Source organism: Epinephelus lanceolatus, chromosome 14, assembly GCF_041903045.1.
Source record: "Epinephelus lanceolatus isolate andai-2023 chromosome 14, ASM4190304v1, whole genome shotgun sequence".
In the NCBI taxonomy this organism is placed as follows: Eukaryota; Metazoa; Chordata; class Actinopteri; order Perciformes; family Serranidae; genus Epinephelus; species Epinephelus lanceolatus.
The window spans coordinates 28,865,691-28,892,892 of NC_135747.1; the positions used below are offsets into that span (position 1 = coordinate 28,865,691).

At 39.4% G+C, this 27,202-nt stretch overlaps 1 long non-coding RNA gene across 1 annotated transcript; it reads right to left on the bottom strand.

Moving 5' to 3' along the window:
* Nucleotides 1–408: 408 nt before the first annotated feature.
* Nucleotides 409–26,432, bottom strand: LOC144466805 (uncharacterized). The gene is made up of 4 exons (XR_013493235.1): nucleotides 26,302–26,432; nucleotides 19,103–19,251; nucleotides 1,392–1,488; nucleotides 409–1,142 (listed from the first exon to the last, which is right to left on the bottom strand). It is a non-coding gene; the product is annotated as an uncharacterized LOC144466805 (long non-coding RNA).
* Between the last annotated feature and the right edge of the window lie 770 nt (nucleotides 26,433–27,202).

Sequence of the window (27,202 nt, forward strand, 5' to 3'; positions counted from 1 at the left end):
AAATCAAGCATTTTTTGTACCATTTTGGTTGTAATTTCTCTTCAGCACTGCATTATTACAGGGCGGGTTACACAGTCAACAATAAAAACAACATCCAATATGTCCAGTTTGAATAACACAGATTCTGTAAGTGACATTTTCTGACTTAAAAGCCAAATTCAAGGATTACAATTTAGTTCTTTGTGTCTCATATCCTGAATATACACTTCAAACATGTTTTTTTTTATGCTACAATGCAAAGTTGAGGTGCGACACAGAGCAACTTGTCTTCACAGTTCTAAAAGAAGTTGATCAATCACATTAGAGCTCTTTTAATTAACTGATCCACCTCTCTTGATAGACAACAACCACCTAAACACACACACACACACACACACACGCGCGCACACACACACACACACACACACACACACACAACCAACACATGCAACCTCCCGCTGTGCCAAACTCTGCACTGAACTGTCCGCCAGGCGAGCTCCAGCCTCTATTTGAAGAGCAGGACATGAAAGCAACTGCAGACCCTCCACGTGGGCTTGTATCGGATCTTAATTAAAAAGCCTTGCATATTATTTGCTGTAACAAAGGGAAATTTGGGGGTTCATTTAAATCCAATTAGGCCTGTGCTGATGCCTCAGGAGATGAGAGAGTAATTGCTGTTTGAACACGAAGGTCTTTGTTCCGGGCTCCAGTAGATTGATAAAGGCAATAAGCACACAATGTGGAATGACTGGAGATGGGATGGGGCTGTGAACTTACAGTACGAAGGCTTGAACACACCAGGACCATATAACAAGACAATTAGTGGTATGGAAATTGTTCCTTGTTGTGCTCGGAAATAAAAAAAAAAATTGTGATTGAGCCCCCTGTGCTGCAGGTGTTACTGAAAAGATCAGTTGAGTTAATTGCTTCAGTCATTATTGCCTTTAACCACACGCAGGGAGCCTCAGCATAATCAAAGAGCAGACTGTTAGTGTATAATTTCACTAACTGAAATAAATTTCCTGTTGTAATGTGATTATCATCTATTTTTTCCTTGCTGATTCGTCCACTGTTAATGACATTAATGATTTACGAGAGGCTCAGGTGTTCCCTCCAATTGGCCAAGGTGGGTGGTGGTGGTGATCAATAACCCGCCCTAAACCCTACACACACACACACACACACACACACACACACAAAAACACAAAAACACAAACACACAGTCATTGTTTCATCATGTCTATAAGAGAAACACATTTCTGTAAATCAGATATTTGTCAAACAGAGGTACAAAAACTATCCTCGTCTTTGGTCACCTGATTCGACAACCCTAACCCTAACACCCCCACACACACACACACACACACACACACACACACACACACAGACATACCATGGCCATGACCTCTCACCTTTAACCTGGAGGTCTATTGATTGTGTCTGGCTGAGTCTGGTACTACCTCGCCATGACCAGTGGGGAAAAGGATGTCTGTTGGGCTCACGTGACCCCTGTAAATATCATCACACTTTAGTTCCAACCAGAATTAAAGGAACAGGTTGACATATTATTAAATATGTTTATGCACTTTCTTGCAGAGAGTTAGATAAGAATTAATACCACTCTCATGTCTGTACATTTAATATAAAGATACCACCAGCAGACTGTTAGCTTAGCTTAGCTTAGCTTAGTGCAAAGACTTGTAACAGGGGGACACAGGTAGCTTGGTTCTGTCCCAAAATTAACAAAATCTGCCTACCAGCACCTCTAAAGTTCATTAAATAACATGCAGAATCTTATTTGTTTAAACAGTACCAAAAATAATGTCTAAAAACATATGTGGAGGACTATTTCTAAGCCAGGCACAGTAACAGTAACACAGTCACTGGGCTGTATCCTTACGCCATTTTTTTGTGTCTGAATTCAGAGTGGGAAATTGTGGAAGTTTAATTCTGCCAATGTGATGTACCAAAAAAAATAACCTATAAGTCATTGTAGAATGTAGGAGAAACTTCTCTTGAAATAATGCCTTACTTATCTCTAATAGTGAGACACTTAATCAAAAATGACTTTCTTGTGTCAGAATAATGACTTACCATCTTAAAGAGGCAACAGACAGCATCTTTTCCTAAATATATCATTATGAAAATACTGTAGGTTGCACAGGGTAGTGGCCACAGTAAAATCAGACTATCAGCGTTTACATAGGTTACTTAATGGCTTTGCAATCTTTGCAATAAGCTTCTGCTACTGGGGGTGAAATTTCGCGGAAAAAATCTGCTTTACAGCAGGAAATGCATCATGTGTTGCCAAACTGGTCAGTCAGTCAATCAGGGACTGGAGCTGGTCCTTATGAGGAGTTGGGCATGAGATAGTTGAGTCACGAGCACAATGGCAGACGGACAAAGTTTGGAGACAAGTGAAAAACGGCCTAGCAAAAGAAAACGAGCTCCTCTGTCTGAGGAGGCAAAAAAGAGCAAAAAGGAGAGTGATAAAAGAAGAGGAAAAACAAGAGTAAACCTCAGTCAGGCGTTCAAGAGATGGAGGGAGCTCCGTAACCAAAGAGGCTTCAAAACCAATGTCCAGCTAGCTTTCTTTCTAATGGATCAGTAAGTAACACGGCTAAATGTTAGCTAGACAAGAGAGGGCTGTACTGTACTGGCTGCTAGTTAATTCCTAGCTGGCCAGCATCGCAAATCGCCGCAACCAGGGACTGGGTAGCGAGTGTTGGTCGGCTGACATCCTCGTTGCCATTCTACGGCAGCCCTCGGACAGTGATACCCCCCTCCCTTCCATCTGTTCTCTTCTCACGGAGGCAGCTATCGACAGACATAGCCCAGCTAAGTTACGCCCAGCTAAGTGAACATTGGACTTTGTTTCCCATTCAATTTGAGTTCCAACCGGCCGCATCATTTCCATACGGTACCGTTTATTCTAGAATCAGGACTGTTTACATATGCATATTGATATAATTCCACTGTGTCTACTGTTGTTTGTACTGATACTGTACATATTGGTATAATTTACTGTGAGTTGTGCTGGTACTGTGCATTCTGGTATAATTATTTGCATTACTATTTGTTTTTTCTTCAGACAAATCTGATAATTGTTGCTCAGTCTCTTTACTCATTTATTTAATAGAGTGTCCACACACCTTCTCATTCTATAGAGGTATACTGGTGGCTTTACAGCCTACATTTTACTGATTATCTCTGATCCCCAGGGTCAATTTGGTCGTTGCGACAGTGCGACGCAACACCACTGACTCCAGGTGGCGCCAAGCTAAAAAAAAAACTAATCCTATCTGTTACCTCTTTAATTATCTCAAAATGAGTTAGTATCTCAAAATAATGAGAAATTTTTCTCAAAATAATCAATTAGTATATCTTAAAATAATAATGAGAAGCTCTCAAACTAATGACTGAAGGTTTCTTATCATTTTGAGACACTAACTCATTATTTCGAGCAAGTTTGTCATTATAATAACTTACAGGATCTTTCTCTTTTTCAAGTGAATTGGCAGAAATGGGCTTCCATATAATTTGGTCCACTATATAGAGATCTGAGTGAATCACCAGATTAGAACTGAGAGTGCTTTGGTTATCTTTACTCAGTAATAGACACAGAAAATAATCAAGATCCAGACATACATGTTAAGCTGAAACGATCAAGTGGCAACATCCCATATATATAGTAGAGAATATATGACACAAACAAGTGACAAATCAAGTGCTGTTTTCTATTGTGTACAGCAGTGATTCTGAAATAATGCTGTATAAAGGAATGACAGCAATTGCAATTAAATTCTAATCATCAGCTCTGTAGGTGAGCATAAAGTCTTAATCAAGTTTACAAAGTTCCTTGCAGGGCTTCAATCAATAGAAACAACTAGCAAGACTTTGGAAATGACACAGACAGGGTACATCATACCTCTGTCTATCACAAATCAAACATTTATAGGACACCCTTTATCCTTAAGACCTCAATTCAGATAAGGAATACTCCAGCAGACATCCAATAGTATCACAGCGAGTGAATTCTGGGCAATAGTCTGCACATTTGAAGGATCTTCCTGTGTGGTATGTTAACACAAAGAAAGCTGCCTGATGCCGTGATCCATCACTGTGTCTGTGCTTGTGTATGTGTGTTTAATGCATGCTCATGTAATTAAATTACAAGATCAATATCACTGAGCTGCTCGTAACCTTACAGCTGCTTCCTACGTGTGTAGAAGACATTGCCTCTCCTCTTTTTTTGTGCCCTCTCTCAGCTCTCACACTGTGGTCACACCTCCCAGGTGAAGTCCCATTCAACTGAAACCTTTTGCACATTTTAACCTCCTCCTTTCTCTCGAGCTCTCCAGAGATGCTCCTTTGACGGGACAGTTTGTTGCGGCACAGCACAGGTCACATCCCCCCCGTGCAGGCCTGAGGTCACACAATGGAGGTTAAAGGGCAGTTTTCTGGCTTTAGGCCAAGGTCAAGGCAGCAGAGGTCAGTGTCTGAGTTGTCAGGCTCATCCTGCCCTTGGCCTTGAGTTGATCAATAGGAGCAGGGTCTCTGCTTGCCTCGGCCAAACAATCAATGAGACATTTGCATTTAGCCCAGTCACTCAAACGCATACCCCCATAACCCCCTCATTTCCCCAACCCCCATCTATCTGTTGGCAATGTTGTCTTTCTTCTCTCAGCAGCTTCTTGTCTGCCTTTTCTTTATTGTTTATCTTCAGGAAGAAGCTCACTCATAACTCAAATGCAATCTTCTTTATTTGAAGTGTTTGAGATCAACATATCGGTACACCGCCTTCCTCAGGACAAAGACTGAGTTATGAGTAAGCGGCTCTTTGCTCCTTTCTTTGATGTCTGCATGCAAGTCAGCACCTCATTATAGAAATGGTGCGCCTCTTCCCTCAGTTCTTCAAGTACAAGCTTACATTAAATGTTTTTCATTATTGTGATGATTGTGATCATTGTGATTGATGCCAAGTGGATGTATGAGCTCCGTTCAGTTTATGTTTGTGTGCCTAGCTGCTGGTTGTTTTATTATTCTCTGCTATAGAGCATCTTCTGGTTGCTAAGTTCTGGTGTCTTGTCACCTACTGTCAGTACTGCACTTTTATTTAAAATATTTTAAAGGCCAAAAGACAGCTGAATTACTCTAGTTAAAGGACAACTTCGGTATTTTTCAACCTAACACACCCACTTCATACACACATACCCACTTACAGTACCCAGCAGGGCAGCCCTCCCCCTCTCTGCTCCAACACTGACTGACAGCTGACTCCACTCATAGCACTGGCGATCTGAACCGGTCAGTGGTGAAAAAAAAGCACTTTTAATGCGGAAACTTATACAGGACGCATTTGCCCCCGTTACCGTTTTACCTCATTTCGCGGCTCCGGTTGCATCCGCCTCCCTCAATACTGAACCAATTTTAGAACGAGTTGTACCCATGAATCATACGCACACATACACATGAGGAAATAGGGCCCAGGTTGAAAAATACCGAAGTTGTCCTTTAATCCCCACATTTCACAAAGGACCAAGTTTTTTAATTAAAGATGCTATAATCAATATTTTGATTTTTATATTGCCAGAAACTGCAAATGCTATAATAACCATGTGTTGCTCAAATACTTTAGGCAGCACGGTTAAAGTGATGATTTTGGGACATTTCATACATGTGAAACTAAGATAATATATTATGAAACAAAGGCAATTCAGAAAATACAATTTAAATCAATATTTTTTTTGCTTATTATTATAATATTGAGAAGCACAGCTAACATGCCTGTTAGTAACGTAAGGCAGCCCTTAAATTGCAGGTGGCGCAGAACACAGAGCCAACACATAAAGCCTTTGTGGGAACGAATATGACAACAGAAACAAAAAAAGGCATCATGAGTGCAAGACCCTGCAAAGACTCATCAAATAGGCTGTTGCAATGTCAGATCTCTTTAGGCTTGTCCTGCTGAATGTCTACTACAAGCCACATCCTGTAGTTTTACAATGGTTAAAATGCCGTCTGGAACAATGAGTTAAATTACTGTTCACCAAAGTGAATATTTCAATTCCAACCTCCTGTCCAATTTGGGCAAACATAAAACAATCACCATACAAAATACTCATCCAGCTTCCTCCCACAGTCCAAAGACATGCAGGTTAATTGGTGACTCTAAATTGTCCGTAGGTGTGAATGTGAGTGTGAATGGTTGTCTGTCTCTATGTGTCAGCCCTGTGATAGTCTGGTGACCTGTCCAGGGTGTACCCTGCCCCTCGCCCAGTGTCAGCTGGGATAGGCCCAGTAGTTTACTTAGCAAAGGATGCATCCCATGTACTAAGGCTATGTCCTTGCCGCATAGGCTGCAGGTTTGATTCCGACCTGTGGCCTTTTGCTGCTTGTTGTCCCCTCTCTCCCTCAATCACACTCATCCTGTCATCCTGTCATTAGCTAGCTGGTTTGTGTACAATGTCTCTATGAAAACACACAAAGCTGACCACATGTGACGTGTCTCAAACTGTGGTAAAAAACCTGATTGAAACGCATATTCCAAACCATTGCAGACCAAGTACCCCGCCTCATGGCAACAGTACTCCCAAATGGCAGCGGCCCCCCAGCAGGATAATGCACCATGCCACACTGCAAACATCGCTCAGGAATGGCCCCCACTGGACTAAATGGATCTGCCGCCAACGCACTGGTGCAAGACACCGCAGGACACTCCCAGAGATCCTGTGTCCATGCCTCGACAGGTCAGAGCCAAGTCTGATCAAAGGAGGCCCCACCTTGGATTAGGGGTACATCTAAGGTACCGGCACATCACAAGAATCCTTGAGCAGATTGGGACCTGGGAAAATTAGAAGCCAGGTCAACACCTTGAGCTTTTTGTCACGCTCCACAGGCCATTTCTAAACAGTTTTGTAGTGTGCGATGGTGCATTATCCTGTTGCCATGAGGGGGGGTACTTGGTCTGCAACGGTGTTTGAGTGGGTGGAACATGTCAGGCGGTATCCACATGAAGCCAGAACCAAAGGTTTCCCAGCAGAACAATGCACTGGAACAAAATAATCAAAGTTATTCACTTCATCTGTCAGTGGTTTTAATGTTCTGGCTGATGGGTGTACATGTCCAAACAATGCTATTAAAACCAGACTAATATCAGCATATCCAGCTTGTCTTGATCGGAAAGTAAATTAAATCTAAATTCAGAAAAAGAAATCTAAACAGACTATGCTGTTTACATAACCTGCATCAAATTCATATATTTGGAATAACAGTGGAATGTTGGTGTGCATGTAAAGATGCCCAGTGTGTTTCTGATATTGAAAAATGTGATTTTTTTGTTTGCTTATTTTGTTATAACAGTCTGCATTGATTAGTAGCCCTCCATCACCTTTTATCTAGTTCCTTGTCCTTCCCTGTTAACGCCCGTCACTCTCACTGCTCGTGCTGCTATCATGAACCTCCTTCCATCCTCTTCAGCTTCTCTGTGACATGGGACATTTAGACAAACTGAAGCTATGTTGTTTGGACAGTGTTTCCTATTAAATGGCCCTTCCTTTATATTCACACATGGTGCATTTCCAGTCCCAGAGCAATTATACACATGACTACACTTGGAGCTAAAGGAACAGGCTGAATCTTTATCACCAGCCAAAGAGCGGCAGCTCTGTGACTCCTACTGAGCAGCCAGCCTTCTGTGCTTGTGTCTGCACGCCCAGTCAAAGACAGGGGGAATATTGTTTTGTACTAATCAAATGACCAGGACTCGGACAAGTTCACATATAAAGCTCAATTAGCATTTTGCATTCTTTGCAAAATCACTCCGCGAAAGAGCTGAGATAATTATTCACTACAGCTTAAAGTTAGTTTTAACTCTGTACTCAGTAAGATCACCTAATAGCTCTGCATAAAAGGCATACAGAGTGACACTGACAAGAGAAGAACAGAGAGCCAAGTCCTGATGCCACCTTCAGGTTAGCCACCATTCAAGTAGCTACTGTAACTTAATGGAACCTCATTAAAGGTCGTATATACTATTCAAGATTTTCCTAAAAACAGACTTATACAAAAAGTAAACCCCATCAATCATCACGTATGACTTACTAAAAGTGTGTGGCATTGTATTTTTCTGCAGGGACTCAGGCCTCTGCCCATATTGTCTTCTTATTTTGCTATGTTTGGGACGTTCCTGGACACAGTGAGCAGGTGTGGTCGGTTCAGGTGCCAGACCGTAAGAAGCACACATTCAAGAGGAAGCTATGACAATCGTGGACTAACTATCGTTACTATCGTAACTACAATTCCTGCAAAGTATACCTTTCAGAATTTCTTCAGCCTCTCTAAAAAAGTTAAGCAAGTTCCTGGATTATTATCCACATTCTAAGATAGATGACCACCTACTACAGCATTTGCTATTAGAAGCTGAGATTGTTGTGATTTTAACAAAGCTGAACAAACATTACATTTGTTATCAAAAGTTAAACTACAGCTCATATGAAAAGTTACCAGTACGACACTGCATGTGCATTATCGTAACTCACTTTACTCCATATTCATAATTATCCACCAATCTCCTGCTGTTATTACAGACACCTCTGAAAAAGCAGCAGCCCCTCGACGCCCGTCTTCTGTAGAGCTAGGGACATATAATGTAAGCTGTGTGGTCTAGAGTTTATCAAAAAATGTATTCATTAAAGGCTGCTAAAAACAGATGTATTAAATATGTATCAGTTAAAATGATATGCAATGTAATGCAATGCCAGACAGACATTCCACTACTTTGCTCCAGACTAAAATATCCCATCAACTACTGGATGAATTGCCAATAAATTTTGTACAGCCATTCATGGTTCCCAGAGGATGAATCCATATGACTTTGGTGAATATCTCACTTTTCATCTTACAGTATGCCACCAGCAGTGGCACTTATCCTGTCTCAACTATCTCGGCTTGATAGACAGACACAAGATTTGGCATTCATGGTCCCCTGGTCAATGAGGAATTGACTGAATGTGTGAAAGGGATTTTATTCTTGTTAAAAAATTTCATTCATGTCTAGATAAACTGAATAACCAGCAAGACATTCTCTTGAGTAAACTCATGCTCATTTTGAATGAGATTTCCTATCTCCTAGGGGCTCCCTGAAATATCACTGCTCCTGATGGCCTACAATAACCCAGCATTCATTGGGGCTCAACCATATTGCAAAGTTAAAATAACAGTGGGATATTGCCTTGGTGGCCCTCTGTTGGCCTTTTGCATCAAAATAACTATGAACTTGAAAATGTGACCATGTCCCTAAAATGGGGGTTCCCAACTGGTGGGTCACTGTCCAAAAGAAGGTTGTGGGTCCATTCTGAATGGACCACAAGTGACTCACAAATTCATCAAGTTTGTAAAAAACACACTTTGTCTTAACGTACAGTGAATTTCTGGCATAGAGCCTTTATTTTGAAGTGCTGTTTCTTGCTGTAGAATTAATGAGCTACTTGATAGAAACGGCAAACTAACTCGATGACATGGCCAAATGCAAGTATGACACTGAATACATTAAACTGTGTTGACCTTGAACTAATGACTAAGGAGAAATCTGGACCCCATGGCTGTACGAGTTTAGAACCACTGCCCTAAAACTATCCTGAACAGCTAGGTTGTCCACTCTCCCTCTTCCCCTCTCCAGTCTTGATTTGGATATCACTGAATGGTCTTTAAATCAAAGAGTCTTTCAGGACAAGGACAAACATGTGCTGAAATGAGCGGCATCCTCCCTTTAACAGTCATTCCTTTCTGATATTTCCAGGTCTAAGCAGTGTCAGAAAATCTGGCAGCAGCTAAGATGAAGGCAGGACGTTTGAAGATGAGGAAAGATGTTTGAACCTGCACCCTCTTTTCAGTGTCCCAGTGGGGAGTGTATAAGGCAAGTCATGTATTATTTAGAGTCAGATCTACCTTTGTGCTTGATCAGGGCTTGATTGAGAGAGGCCGTGACTGCTGGTTTCTTTCTCTGTGTAACAATCTGAATGTCTGCTCAGGAATGAAGGTGAACTTGTGACCTCCACATAGAACTCGGTCAATATACCTGCATTCACTGATAGTGAAGTGCAGGTAAACGCATCCCTTCCATCCCTTTGTTTTCACATGCACAGACAGATGTCATCAGAAAACATTACTCTAGTGCATTACATTATTGGACAGCTATGGGATTACCTGCGGTCCTCGTGGAGTTGTTTCAAGCACTAATAGACTAGAGCGCATGATTATTGGTAATGTGTCAAGACCACAGGGAGCTGTGTTTTAGCCAATCCCTAATTAAAGTAGAAACTCCAAGCAGTCTGTTCAGCAAACGAGCCATAGCTGATATGCTCTTTAAGTCATTAGCAGCTCTGGTTTGTAGCCACAGCATCTTGTTAACAGAAGAGGGGCTCATAATCCCAAGACAAGATGCTCTTGTGCTAGTGGAGCAGTTACTCCAGTTCAAAGTGGAGTATCAGTTTAGTTTATAAGTGTGTAATTGCTGTATCAGACTGAATTATTATACTCATCACTGTTTACAGCACCGTTTATGGTGTCATGTATGCTGATAGAACGGTAGCAATAAGGACTGTGACACCACCAGGCAGTTTTACATTAGACAGATGAGACTTTATGAACCTGATTTGAATAGAAATGTATAAATTCAGCCTCTTGTTGCCTCCAATCAGTGAACCCTGAATTTGTTCTCCAGCATCAAACACGAATTCATCTTGCAACAAGCCCCCCTGAGCATCAAGAAAAATACACTCCTCTTCAAGAGATTTGTTGACACATGGCACTACACGGCGTAGAAATCCGCCAGGAATATTGAAATTGTGAATGTGGATCATTTAGAGCTAACAGTGTACACTGAATTGACTAAATGTTTGGGACACATTGAGCTGTAACCTTTCAGAGACTCGAAACTCTGATGTGCCTTTTTCTGCATGTTTATCTACCTCTGTTTGGTTTAAATAAAAAAAAGGGAAATCAATAAGAGAAAATGGCTTTTACCTTGAGTCACCTCCACAGCATGTGCACTCCATCTAAAATAAAAAGGTTTCTTGTACTTGATGTTGCATCCTCATCCCACAGATATTTTGTATATCTTGTGTCAACAGTTTTGGCAATTACATTTTTTAAGTGTTTATCTTTTAGGCCCTGTGTATGCATGCACATATTTTGATAAATGATATTTTCCTCTTCGTTTTGGCCACTTGTCAACATACAAAGGAGTTCTAGGACACTAAATTAGAGACTTTTTGACATGTCTTCTCAGATGCAGACTATTCAAAATTCTGGTTGCTGTTTATCTGTGTGGATATGTAAAACAGAGCGTTTGGGAAACAATGACATGCCTGTTGTTGCTTTGTGGAAAGAGCATAACCTAGAAACATCAACAACAATGACGGAGTACCAGTTTGCTATGTTTTGTTAAGAAGTAAGAATTTGACTCAGCATCTTTCACTTGTATATATTCTTTAACTCAAGTAATGGAGTTGTGTGCTTTGTCCATCCCTGACGAGGACTGGAAAGAGTAGAAGTAAAACTTTTGAAATGTCCAGAGCATCACTCGTGTTTTTGAGTGAGCTCCTTTATCCTTATATTAAAGCTGAACCAGAAGTGAGATCTCCAGCAGATGTTTTGAAAGACGTAACATTGGCCTGTACATAAAGACTGCTGAACACAGCTACCGCTGGCGAGCGTTAGGGTTGTTTTTGTGCTCTAGTGTGAACTCAGGTATTTTGTAAAAGGAAGGTCATGTGGACAGAATTATTTTCTAAAAAGACGGGGAAAAATCCATTTTCAAAAATATGCGTATCCATGTAGACAGGGCTTTAGTTTAGGGCGCATTATCAGCTCAGGCCTTTCCATGTGGAGTTTGGATACCCTGCGTGTGTTTCCAACAGATGTTGCAGCTTCCATTAATTGGCAAGTCTGAATTGCCTGCAGGCTTGAATTAAAGATTGAAAGTCAAGTGTCAGTTTATGGATTTTTTTATTATCCATTTTTAAAAAGTATATTCCTCCATTACAAACACAATGAGCTGTTTGCTACCAGAATTCTTTAACCTGCTCCTTATCTCTGCTTGAGGCTAGTGGCTCGAGGCTACATTAGCTGCTACAAGGATAACATTTCCGACTCATTAAGTGAACTGTCAGAAGTCGAGTTGCATTGTTGGTAATGTAGGTGGCGAGTTTTGACAAGGAAGAAGAATGCATGGAATAAAAAAAGATGATACTTCTGTTTTTGCTGCATGAAGTTTGATGCATTTTTAACAGTCCACTATGACTGGTAAATCCTCTTTCTACTGGACAAAAATGGGTACAGAACAGAGCAGGACGTCGTATCCTTCAACCACTTACAGGCCATATTTAAGTTGCACAAATAACAATACTGCCAGTATGTGCAAATTCATGGTTTGCTAAAATCAACTTTTAAAATGCCCCCCAAAATGCAGAGAACTCTTTTACAGTAAGGGTCATAAAGCATCGCTTTATGCTATCACATAAATCTAGTACTAACAGTTCCCTTAAATCTGAACGGAAAACAGATCAACATTGACAGAAAAAAATGGGTCAGCATCCTACGTAATACAAAGCGCATGTCATGTGATAGTCACACTATGTTAATTCACTTTAAGATTACGAACAGAATGTACTAGATTGTGTAGGGCTAAGGTTAAAAATGACCCCAGGTGCTGGAAGTGCCCTGCTGAGGGTACATTATCTCATGTCCTTTGGGATTACTCTAAAGTACGGGACATTTGGAGGTAAGTTTGTGATTGTATGCAGAGAACTGTTGGTCAGGAAGTCCCCTTTGGCATTTGTTTATTTTTGTTGTCCACCCTGTAAGACACAATTTCCTCTATCTATGCTGAATGGAATCACTATCATGTTGGGTAGGAGCGTGCTTGTCCAACAATGGAAGTCAGCTGATGCACTGTCAATCACAGACTGGCATAATCTGCCTGGTAAGGTGGCGACTTGTGAACTGGTATCCCTCTCTCTGCTGGGCAGGATAGGATGGAGGTATTTTAAATGGGAAAGATTTCTGCGCTAAAATAATGGCCCTTTAAGACAAACCCATGGCTTAACTTCCTTCCGTGTACATACATGCACACATGCTTTTGCTGACTTGGTCTGAATTACAACACATTTTCATCTCTACTCTTATTTTACTCGTGCCTCTCTCTAAAAAGTTGTATCAGCCCAGTCTCAGAAATACATGAAATGCACAAGTCTTAACAAGGTGGGCACAAAATGTCTGAAAATTACCAACTGGCAACACAAAAACAATGCCTTTGCAAAGTCAATGAAGATCTTTGAATCTTTGTGGTGGTGCATTGGTCAAACAAACATAGACTTTCAACCGGGAGACCACTGTTCGTGTCCCATCTGAAACCAAAAGTCAATGTAGCTACGTGACTTGACGGACTTTACGTGGCAACACAAAGTATTTTATATCAGTACATTTATGTCACTTGCATCCCGTACATAGCTATTTTAACGAAAACCATGATCTTTTTCCTGAACTTATCAAGTACGTTTTTGTTCTCAAAACCAAGTATTTCAAGTCAAGTATTTTTCTTTCCCTAAACCTGACGAAACTGCAAAAGTTTCACAAAACTGCAACCATTTGTAATTGTTTTCGTGTTGCCAGAACATAATGCATTAGGAGGTTGTGTCCATTTCATGTATTTCTGCGAGGCTGTGTTGGTTATATCTTTTTGTCTCTTACTCCTTGTTTGATTTTTATATTCCTATGTCTTTACAAAATGTCAATCAGAAAAACAGAAACAAAAAACAGTCCACTTTGAGTCAGTGTTATAGGAGTGCAGAGCTAAATCCACAAGCTGCCCTCTTTTTCTATACAATAATTAATTAGATCTTTTTGTACCTTATTTCAGCCTACTGGGCAATAAAAATGCATTTTCATTTTCTTTGAAGTCTTTTACTACAAGAGGCCTTGGCTGTCTCACTTGGTCTGGGTTCTTATACAAATTAATTATTTTTTGGACATTGTCTTTAGGTCTGCAGTCTTTGTTTTCCTCAGACAGTTTTCAAATAATAATGATGTTGGACACAAGAGGAGGCCCCTCTCAGTGTCTCAGTGCATAGAGAGGCTTTAGATGTAGGATGCAGTACAGAGGTTTGAGATCAACCTCTGCAGTCTGTCCCAGAGTATCAGCTGATCCTTGGTGTTTAGACGTTATTGTAAGAACTAAACACATCTATTCTGTTTAAAGAGATGCATTAAGACGGAAACCCCATTTTATTTAAGGTCATAATGTTGTTTTAATTCCTTTTTACATTGACTCACAATCAGTGAGCCAAGCGTAAGTGCTGTGAATGGACAAAGGATGCCATATCAGGCAGGCTGTATTTGAATAACAAATTTGAACAAAAAAACAGGTTAACCTTCAAGCTACAGTGTACATTGATTCACTGTTAAATATGCATTCAGAAGATTTATTGTCCTGCGTCAATAGGTCTGTGAAGTTGGACAAACGCCACCGAAAGACGGTTTATCCTGCTCCAACCCCCCCACCCCTCTCCCTTGTCAACGCTCGGATCTACAATCAAGATAATCCATCATTGTGGCACATAATGCAAAAAAAGATATTAAACTCACTCTGAGAAAATGTATTCCCAGGGACTGAAATGAGAATAAAATGCTGCTTAAGCATTTAGTGAAGGTTAAAAAAAGGAGAAGACTGCAGGTGACACACCTTCAAACCTGACAATCAGGGTAAATATTCATTCATATTCTGATGGACTTTAACTCCATTAAAATGCGTTTTTTATTTACTGAAACTGGTGACAAATGTGTATAAATTTGTCCTGAAAAATGACATGTTGCAATGGAGAATGACATGCAAATCATTATTGTAATAATGCAGGAGAATGTTAATATTGTAATAATATTGTCTGCCAGATTATCCACTGCGCAGTGGTTTCAAAAACGTGACACCGTTTAATAAAACATGCAACCCAAGTGTTACAAGTCCCACTCTGTATCATGGCATGAGAATTAACCTGCGCCAAATCATTAGTAACTGATCATATTTATTAACATTTTGTACTTGTTTCATTCTAAAATAAAGATGATGTGCTCTGTAACATTAAAGGCTGCTATAATAAGAAGATGCTACAAGTAACAGGAACATGATGAGGGAACAGATGGCAAGGCAGGGATGGAAGAGTTCAAACAAGAAGAGATGACGAGAGGCGAGAAGAGTTGGACGCAGATCGAGAATCTCTTCACGGCAAATACACAACATACTGTCCAATATGGATACAGATGTTTTCAGACAGATGTTGCTGTATTCAACACCTTTTACAGTAGTGTGATCGTTTCTAAAAAATGCCCCTGGTGTGTATATGACTAAAATTTTGCTCAGCAGGGTGGAAGAAGCAGGATTTGAACCATCACATCGCACTAAAATGCTTCATTAAATTTGTACTAATTAAATTCTTTTATGTGAGTTAGCAGGGTGACAAACACCATCGATTTAACAGTAGAAGAATAATCTTGGATACCTTAGAACTTCTGTACAAAGATGGAGTTTACAAAAAAAATTAATTGAAGAATATAATTTAAAATGAAATGTGCAAAGAACTAAAATTTCAGATCATACGAACTACATAGCCAGTGTGTGTTACATAACAACAGGCCTGTAACGGGGCAAATCATGTCCAAATCACACTGTGAAAACCCGCCTCATTTATCCAATGTCTACGTGCCGATGCCAAGTCCTGCTCAGAAGCCTGTCGCTAAGGGCAACCCGTTCAGCCCCTCTGTCTGCCGAACAGATGCCCCTTTGCTCGTCCCAGAGGCTCACATGTCTCCATGCCAACAAGCAGGTGTCCTGTGTGCCGAAGGGCAAGAGACTGGCATGACATCGTCTTCTGAGGACTGGACCAGAGTTACACCCAGGCCAATTCATACAGAGACTCAGGCTGATAAAGACGGAGCTGCAAAGTAACGCAATCCATTTCCATCCCTGCAGAGACGCAGTTTCATGTACACTGAGGTGTTGATTCTCAGTGGGATCAGCAGCCCTTTACAAAGCTGCGAGTCATTTGACTGAATCTCACTATTTAGCTAATATTGTACATTTTACAGGACAGAACTTTTTCTGTCTCTGCATGCAGTGACACACAAATCAGACAATCTGTAGGTCAGCCAATGAAACCTCAAATAGCCATCAATAGGATCTTATGTCATGAAGCGTATTTTTTACTTTTATGAAGATGCAGAACTGCCTTCGTTTGCAGTTACAGTGGCAGCCAGTTCAAGACTGTCAGCAGGACATTCAATGTACCACTGTTACTGTTAAATAGCATTTTTTTTTTTTGCTTACATGCACTTTGGCAGAGCCGAACACTGTCCTAGAGTCTAGTGTCTTTCCAGCAAGAGAAAAATCTTCTGCTGTAGACATCTATTTTTGCTGCCAGAAACAGAAGCAAAACAAGCAACAGAAAATTAAACTTTATCCATGGAAATTTCAAGGAGAGATGTAACTGAACAGTACCCACCATGGTGGCTAACTGGCAGGTGATCAACAAGAACTTGCAAAAACATGAATCTCATGAAATGTCAATGCAAAAAGCTCTTGAACTGTCCAAAAAATGTAACTTGAGAACTTTTTTCATCGTGCTATAATGATAGTACATTTATCTTTAAAACATTTCTACCTATCAATATAAGTTGAAACCAGTAGGCAATTTAAAGGGCGGACAAGAGGGGTGGTCATCCCTTGCTAGCAAATAACCAAAATTATGTCCTGATACTAAGGCCATAATTAAAAGCGGAGCATCTTCTGAGCAAACTGAAGCGAACTGAGGGCACAGAAAATAAAACAATTATATGGCACAGAATTTAGGGCAGTTAGACAGAAGATGCCGTTAAATATCAACAAATGGCTTACTGCCTAAAATGATTAGTTAATTTAATGATGAGTTGATCAACAGAAAATAACTGACAACTACTGTGACACTGATTAAAAAAACTCTAGCCGAAGCCTCTCATATTCAAGGATTTTCTGCCTTTGTTTGTCATATATTTTTATAAACTCAATACTTTTGGGGAGTTTTGGACTGTTGGTCTGACAAAACAAGATATTTGAAGACGCCATCTTGGTCTCTGATAAGTCGGGACGGGCCTTGGCTTTTCCCACTATTTTTTATATATAAAATTATTGTTTATATATGAATTACTCACACGGTGTTACATTGAATTTGTGAAGAAAACTTTGTTTTTCTCACATGCCTCCACAGTGGAGGGAGAATCCAAAAATTGAGAAAATTCTTGCTAAATTGAAGGGGGGCAAAACTACATCAAATCATCTGTTTACAAACTCTCACACAACTTGTGCTGTATAACCCAAGTCTCATTTATCCAGTCATACTGTATGCTCAGTACTTCCCAGACACATACATTTTCACTAAAACCTTACCATTTTTAACACTCACACAGTCTCACACATGGATGAGCAGCATACCTTGGCAAGTGTGTGCATTTGAACTCTGTTCAATAGAAAGCCCAAGCAGAGATCAAACGCACGTACTTGCCTGGGTGCGCTACTCGTCCATGGGGGTGACACAAGGTTTTAGCAATGGATGTTTTAATATAATTTTGCTGTTGTTAAACTCGGCCCCCTTTTAATCCAGTTCTTTCAGAATTTCCTTTGTTTTTTTCTTCATGGAGGCATGCAAGAAAAACAGTATTCTCATCGCGTGAGTATTGATAAACCAGCACAGCCGCTGGCATAAAATGTTTGCACTGTACGTTTCTGTAAACCACATAAACACTACATTTGTACATTCATATGTGTTACAGTATATCTGTGTTTGTAAAGTGAAGTAGTGTATGAGCTGACTTTGTCATCAGGAAAAGGATGGGATGGTGGATGGCGTGTCACCGAGGTGAGACACCTGCCAAGCTTCAGACCACTATTTAGACACACAAACCATAAAACCAGTTGTTTTGGCAAGGCAACACTGCGTTTCCAGAAGGGTTTAATCAACAAAACATGGGTGTCTTTCACCGATCCATCACTGTGTTTTCATCGGAGATAAAGCCACATAAAGTTAATGTTTTTTACAAAACATTGCTGTGTTTCCTGCTGGGATTTGGCCCCCCAAAAGCAGGTATTTTAAGCCAAAACATGATGTTTTCCTAACCATAACCAAGTGGCTTGTGTGTCTAAGCCTAACTAACTACAGCACTGTTGAGACTTAAAGTTTCTGTGTAACTTATACGCTACAGAAAAACGTACATAGGTAAGGTATCCATGGTTTGCAGGAATGTACAATGCCAACTTTTATTCTGGCGATGTATTTGGATACACAGGTAATCATTTGTGGGGGAAGTATTCCTTTAATGCACTAACAATTAATCAATTAATCTGAAAAATAATCAGCAGATTGTCAATATCAAAATAATCGTTCATGTCAGTCCTAAAGTTTCATATATTACGGTTATCATAATAGACTTATTTGCAATTTTCTTTACACTGTAGGCTACGTCTAAGTCATTAGGGTTAGCTGGTAAATCTGCTTTAGGTTACACAAATAATGTCACAGCCTTGAACTATTAGTTTGCCTTGTCTAGGTTTATGAGGTGTTGGCAATATAAAAATCAATTAAAAGTAAAATAAAAACACTTACTTATGATTGAAAAGCAGTTATATCTGCTGTTAAGGCACCAAAAATACGCTGATATTCTACAAATGAGATGCAAAGATCCATCTCTTGATTAACACTATTGTCTTTAACTGTATCAGAACAATAACTGTTGTGCTTTGTACTGATTTTTCTTGCAAGAGCTTGTAACATTTAAACTCTATATTGTTTTTACATGCACATAAATTCATATCGTTAGTATGTAAATGTTAAGCATCAGCGCACAAGTGTGTGTGCGTGTGTGTGTGTGTGTGTGCGTGTGTCTCCCAGAAAATGGTATCTGTGATTATTCATATCATTCAGAGGAGTGATTAAATATTCCTTATACCCTCAGAGCAGCGAAACAAATGAACCACAGCTACGTTCTAACAGGAGCTGACAGATCTTTTAAATAATGTTTATTTATCATCGGTAACATTTACCAGCCTTCGTATGGTCCCTCTGGCATGCGACGACTTCCACCGCCTGAAGCCCGGCAGCGTCTCCTCAGCTGGCATTTCCTTTTTTACTTTGTGAAACTTTGCAGAACTTTGCGGCGTGTTTATCGTGGCTTTTCTTCCTTTCAGTTCATCTTCAGACATGAAGAAGAAAGAGAAGGAGAGAGGTTGAAATGAAGGAAGGAGATACAGCTAAGACGTACACAAGGTTTTACACAAACAGGAGAACAGAAAGTAAAGTGAGGGGGAAAACAGATTTAACAGAGAAGTGGAGTGAAGCATTTCCCTTGTTGTGTAAAAATGATGTTGAGCTCCCAAAGTTTAAATTCTCATAACGGAGAAAAGCCAAACACATGATTAATGACTGATTAAAAGAGAGATTTTTTTTTACAGCTAAGCAATGGAAGTATAAGTGCAATCTAAATTGCAATCCAAACGTATAAATTAATAAATGAATATATGAACATATTCATCTATTATCTGCATGGAGATACATTATTCACTGCTTTCTCCTTTCCCCAGCATCCAAGCTACGGATATCATTATACTTCAATTAATACCAAGTCTACTCTTACCATTGCAAAACCAAACACCACACTCTCTACGCACAAGACTTTCAAGGAATGTCAGCCCTACTTGGGGTCAAAGGTATAATTTTGCAAGTTAAACCCGTATAAAAGCACGGCAGCAGCAGCAGCCACCGGATGAGAACACACATGAAGCCTGTTGGTGAAGGAAAAAGGACCGTAACGTTCCTCTTGCTAAGTTGAGGCTTTAAGTTGAAACTTCAAGCAAGGAAAGGATTGTTTGTCGTCAAAGCTGCTGCAAAATTTCAAAGGGAATCAGCAGGTAAAGCATTCAGTCTGTGTCTGAACAGACTTTTTGTTTCTGTACTGTGGTTTATTTTCTCTTGCATTATATTGTTGCTTTGTGTGTCTTAATTTGACAGTGTATTATTGTACGACTGCCTGAGAACTGTCAAATTTACAGTTACATTTACCAGTGTTTTGAGTGATTGTGCTTTAACTTCTGCAGCTATAACACTGTGAAATTAACCTCTTATTTTGCAATTTATCGTCCTTTTTCTCTTGGATCCTGACTTTACTCCTCTCCTAATCAGAGCCATATTACTGCGGTGTACAACCTCAACCAGCAGAAAGATTTCCTGTCCTTGTCAGTGTGTTGCACAGCGCGCATTTACATCTAAATCTCAGCACGAGAAGTCTGCTCGAGCCGCTGTAACTTCAACGAGACGTCACCTACGTTAATATCCAGCCGATGTGACTCTAATGTCTGTACAGATGTAGTTCAAGTGTTAATAATAGGCCCGCATTTGCTTTGCTGTAATTTCAATACATAATACATCATTTTCATAAATGTTCCTCTAATGAAGTGAGGTTGCATACGAAGCAACTCTTATGAATACACATGAAGAGTGAGACAAAGAGAGTAGAAATCATTTGAATGGTTACATTAGAATTGTATATTGTTTTTCTATTAAATATGGTAAACAGTGCTTGGGCCTGTTGTTTTTTTTATCATTGAATCCATTTGCGCACACTGACATGCTTTAAGACGAGCAGAGATGACAGTGCCCTCTTGTAAAATGGCATTAATAAACATGTGTAACATTAAAACAAGACTGAGGGATTGTGGTTCAGCAGAACGGAACAATGCTTTTATTGTACCGTTGAGACGCACTGGAGAATCAAAGGTTTAAAGCTGCGTGAAGTAAACCTGCAAGCCAGGATAAAATAAATATATATATTTTGTTCCCTTAACTGTCGAAAAAACATGTATGTTTCTGGTCAAACTGTAATTTTTTTGTATTTAGTTAGAGAAAGTTACAGTTAATACGTTTTCTTGAGAAAAAGGAAGACTTGAAATTAAGATAAATAATAAATTAAAACAATTTCAGAAAAGACAAAAAGCTCTACAAATGTAACTATGATGCAAATATTCCAATTGTAGGTGCCTTATTTAATACACTTAATAAACTGTTAATTTTTCTTTAATATTTTGTTATTTTTATGTTTTTTTCTCCAGAGGAGATGACCTTTTTATAGTCTTAATCCTAAATTCTTTAGTTGTGAACCATAGATTTATTTTAAGTATTTATAATTCATTTTTTCCTTTGCCTGTGCTTTAATTTATCTCACTTTATTCTTGCATTTTTAAATCTTTTTATTTTCTTGTTTGTTGCCTGTGAAGCACTCTGAATAACCTCTATAAGATGCTGTATATATAAATCTGACTTGCCTTACCTTACGTCAGTGCCCACTTAATTAGGTACAGCTATTTTAATGGCATTTATAATGCCCTTTTTTGCTGAAATTGTCTAAAATGTGTAAATTCAATTACATGTTTACTATTGAGCTCATAGTTAAAGGTGGTGAAGAACTGGACTACAGTATATATACATACTGAGAGGTGTTTCTAATTTTAGAGCACAGTACATTACTATTTAACACCAAAGTTAACATATAATTTACACCTTTATGACAGCAGGAAAAAAATAAGAGACGAATATTAAGAGTAAAAAATTACATTTAGGAGTAGATAATGTCACATTTCAGTGTGACATCTTGTCCCATTTTGACGAATATACGTGGAGACTGTCTCACTGTTCAGATGGGGGACAGATACAGTACAGAAACACCAACTGGCTTTGAAGCCCTGATGCCTGCTTCTCCAATGCCCTGTGTTACAACACTGCATAAGAAATTATATGCGAGAGGTAGATTTGAATATTCATGACCGAATCCATCGGCTGTTTGTACTGTGGCATTAATTAATTGCTCGAGGGGAAGCTATACCCAAATAGGGAGCAGAAAGTAGTCGGCGCTGACACACGGCAATCCCAAAGAAAGAATTTAAAAGTGAGAAATTTGTAACTAGTGGGTGCTAACGCAGTATGGATGTTTCAAACAGCATGGGACATAATGTACTGGGAGACTTTACGGATTTATTTAACACTAATAATGCGAGTGAAAGAGACAAAACTCTCTAAACTGAAATAATCTCTGATAGGTAACCCAGTCTTGAGCGACATCTTTCTTTGTTTAGGATTCGTAGATATATATGTTCCATTAAAAATGTATGAATATTCAAGAGGAAAGATGGTTGAAGAGTCCCAATCATCTCCTACACAGTTGCTCTGGCAGTTAAAAGAGGGCCGCTGAGAGGAGTTTCACTGTGAAAGACATTAGCATGCCTTTGAAACAAGAGACCTTGAGTATGAACAAGGGCTATCCATACACACTTTGGAATGTAATTTATATGCACAAACTGAGGTGTGAGGCCAGAGGATGTTAGAGGGGCAGAAAGGATCCACTCAGTACAGGTGTAGCTTTCACTGGCCAACAATGTAATACCCGTTTTTATACCACCGCTGCCTCTTTACACATCAGTGAGTTCCTCTGAACTTACAGACTCCACTGGAACTGAAAAGATAATATACGAAGTATGTAGATAATTGGATGCTCTGCATGTTCTTTCTTATATTCCCTCTATGATCTCGAAGAAGTGTGTTTCCCCATCAAAGAGATTTTGTTCAACGTTTCAAGCCGAGCGCCAATAAAAGTGTTGATTTTCAACTGTTTGTTTGACGACCCGAGTTACTTTTTGTGGCACTGCCACTGGTGACCTATGTGCTCAACTCTCTGAATTATGCATGGTGATTATACGACGTAGTCCTCTGAATTGTAAATTCTCACAATTATACAGCCCATTGTCTATTCATTATTTCAAAACGAATGGGAAATTATGTAAAACTATCTCTAAAGAGGAAAGCAGCGTGTAATATGACTTGCCATATTGTTCATGCAATTCAAATACTTTGCTTTTTCTGAGAGTTGAAAGTAATCAGATTTGGATGAAATCTGACTTGCATGTCATGTGGGATTATGATACATTCAGAAGATAAGCTATGATAACTACACTACGTGCCATGAGGTGAGAGCACTCAGGCAAAGAGTGTTTTCCAATTAACTTGAACCTCCCTCAAGGTTAAATATACAAGTGTTGACTGAGAGTCGAACTTATCTTCTTTTCTCGACCAGACGAGTGAAGGACTTCAACATGTCTTGCGGCGTCTCTGTAGACTTTCTTATCTGATCCCTTCACACGAGCAGCATATACAGTACACACATGCTGTATTTACATAGATGCCAAAGCTAATTTTATCATATATTTTTAACGTTTCATTTGTAAATAGACAAAAATAAAATATCTTTCTCTACTTTTAGGCACTAGCGCAAAACATGCCGGAACAGAATGGGCCAAATGCTTTCACAATAACTTCACTCTCGACACGACGCTCTCTTGGGTCCCGAGCAAAAAAAAACACCTGGGCCCTATCAGCTATAGACTGATTATGGTGTTTAGATATGAAAAATATTAAATTATGTTGCTATCTAACTCACTGTATCCTGACTTAACTTACAGAGGCTCCCCAAAGCACTTAAAAAATATGCAACTCAACGGTATACTCCTTAAATATCGCGTACTTCTACTTCAGAGGAAAGCATTGTACAACTACATTTACCTGACTGAGACACGTTACTGGTTACATTGCATATTTAGAGTTTACTAAAAAAATATGACAATTGAAATACGATGGATTATTAGTCATTAAACTATACAGCATTTATATTAGGCCCCAGAATGCATTTTATCAGCCTGGAGCAGCTTTTTAAAATGGTTTTCAATGCGAGTGAAGCATTTTGCTTGCATTTTTCTGCTCCAAGAGCCTCGCTGTCTTTTTGCAAGAGCGCACTCAATGCCTCAAGTTGAAAAAACTTCAACTAAGAGCGGAAATGGGGCCCAACATCATTGCCATTTTCTTCCCATTGTCCAATCAGATTAATTGAGAGGCGGGCCCTCTGTGGTGGCCACAACGACAAGTAGTAGTGTACATGGTTTGTGTGAAGCTAACGTTGCCCGGGCAAGCTGCAAGACATTTGTATAAAGTGTCGCCTCAACTACTTTTTAACGTTTTACCAGCCGTATTTGGGCCTATTGACGACAGATTGTCAAATTGCTCCAGACTCATCCTAAAATAAACGCTAAACCAATCATCATCCAGGCAAAGCTCCTGGACCAGCTGGTGGTATTCACTGTGGTTTCTCCTCTTTCTGAGGTTCTCATGTACCCACACTGATATCCATTTCCCTGTGACCAATATACTATTTGTGAACAGCCTCCAACCCTCAGCTTTTGTGCAAATGCAATAACCTACGTCAACCTCGTATCCTGCAACGAAACTCTGCTACCAATCCCCCCCATCTAGACTCAAAACTGAAGGTGCATTCACTCTCAAGGGCCCCAAACTCTGTAACAGCTGGTCTGTTCAAATGGCGTCTCGCTATTCTGTGACTTTGTTTAAATCTTTATAAAAACTACTTTTTTCCCGCACTGGGTGATCTTTTTTGCACCCTGTCACTTATAAAGACCCTCGCTCAAAAAGGTGCTTTGCTCATTGTTGGACGTTTGACCTTCACTGTGCAGAATGATGTATGTGCAGTTTGACACCAGAAGGCTGTTTTCATAGTCATCTGTTTCTCATTGCTCACATTTAACATCACACGTATGTGCAAGCAGGGTTTTGGGACATTACAACTAGTACGGAAGCCAATTATGATTCAATATGCAACTTGAGTGATGTGGAAACTTAAAACCTTCAAGCTCACATATACTGAGAAATGAACAATATTTGCATATTCATAGAATGTGGATTTCTATATAAGGGGGAAGGAGTAGATGTACCCTAACAGTTTGCCTTCAAATATTCAGTAAAAACAAATTAATCTCCCATTTCTTTAGTTTGTGAACAACAACAGTAACTCAGAGTGAGATTCAGATTCTGTTTACAATATTAATAGTTCAACAAAATAAAATCTACCTCAAATTACACATTTAAACAGCTCCAAAATACAAAAAAATGTCCCCTGGGATCTATATATATAAATCAACAGGTGATTTCTTTTCTTTTAAAAAAAAATCCTAAATGATTGAGTTGGGTTTTTTTTTTTTTTTACCTGGACGTTTATGCTCTTCCATTCTCCTCTAATCATCACGCTGTAACCTGTGACAGGCTGTTATGATACCACAACTATCACACATTCACATATATGTAGTTTTTTGTCGAGCCACAAGCATCACGTAGGTTCACATTACCAAAGGTTTACGACAAAATGACACTGACTCCCATGTGCGCACTGCCAGAGAGGAGAGGGAGAAACACTGTGCTGCTGCCGGAGGAGCTGCTGAATGAGTTCCCTCTGAGCAAAAACTCGCCAAAAGAGTCTGAGAAGTCTGGGGCTGTTCATAAAACATTCAGGACGCCACAGTGTATTCCACACTTTTGAAACTGCTCCTCTTTTTGGAACCACCACGGAGTCAGTAATAATTTGGCCATGCTCGTTGCTGCCATGGATGACGTCAGTGTCAAGTCAGAATATCGTGAGTATCACAATATGAACTTTTCACGATATTAAAAATTATACCAGTATTATCGTGATTGAGATGATATGGCACACCTTTATACTATATATACAGAAAAAATGTTTAAACCAGTGTCTTAATACATGCCTGGAGGGAATCTTTAAATTCTTTGTGGCATCAAATTCACTCATCTTTCACTCATTTTTGTTTTTTTATGTATTTATTTATTCATTTGGGGTATTATAAAAAGCACTATTTAACTTTTAGTTTCAAATAAAGGTTATTATTAGGTTTTTATTGTTACACCTAAAGGTGTCTCTGGCTTTTAAAATCCCTCCACACAAAAATGTGTTTCTGCAGACTTTAATCTGTACAGAGGTGAGATTCAAACATACCCCAGCAAGCTATCTTAGGTACATCACTAATAGGAAAGCCAATCGCTGTCTAATGGGGGAATCAGGTACAGATGGGGGAACACACTCCAACACCAAGAAACACCTGAAACCTCCAGCACGAAACAGACTCGTAGAGCTAGCATTAGCATGGTGAGTTAGCAAGTTTTGATGGCAAACATGGTAGAGTGTGCAGTTTTTGAATGTAATTTGGACTCTGGAGCTTCCTTCCACTAACTACCAAAAACCCCACCGTTGCATTATTATTGATTTATGTTTCACCTGCCACTTAGCATACAAGCTAACAAACAACAAAGACAAATAAAAGATGCTAAGTGCTACACTTACCATTCTGATTTTGGAGCACAAGAGAGTCCTCATCCTCGTCCGGGTCTGACTGAGGCTCAAACATGTATGACTGAATCCAAAAAGCTTACAATGATCCCTCAGATGTTACATCTAAAGCTAACATTAGCTAGCATAAAGTCAAGCTAGCTGGAGCAGCGCGAGCAGCGTAGGTGGGCGGGGCGCGAGGCCGGAACCAGAATTTAAAAGGAGTTGGCTAAATGTTTTTATTTTATTTTAATGATAATTAGTTTTCTTTTTGTTTTAATTTAATTTAATTTAATTTAATTCATTTTTATTAATTTTTTATTTATTTATTTTACGTTTTAATATGGGGAAAACCATGCTAAACAAAATACTAAACAGAGCAGACATACTTTGAAAGCTATTTGACACAAGACTACGATTTTTGTTTTTTGTTTGTTTGTTGTTTTCCTTCATTTTATGTTATTTTCAGGGTTTTGGGGCAATAGACACGAGGAGTCTGGAATAAATAAAATGGCAGATGCTCAGCATGATTATTAGATTATTGATTGTGTCTATTCTATTCTGTTGTATTCTGTTTGGTTCTGATCTATTCTGTTCCGGTCTGTTAAGTTCTGTTCATTTCTGTTGTACTGTGTTCTGTCCTGTTATGTTATTGTTTGTTCCAAGATGGTCTTCACACATCACTAACAATACGGCACTAACGGATGTACAATGAAGGTGCAAAAAATGTTTTTTGTTTTTGTTGTTTTGAGTGCAGTATCCTGCATGGCCTTGCTTTGCTTGCATTATGAGCAGACTATAAAAACCTGCAGTGAGACCACTGCTTCCTGTCCCCTCCTCCTCCTCCTCCTCCTCCTCCTCCTCCTCCTCCTCTGGAAGTGTTACCCTCTCATCCTCTATCTCCCCTCATCCGCTA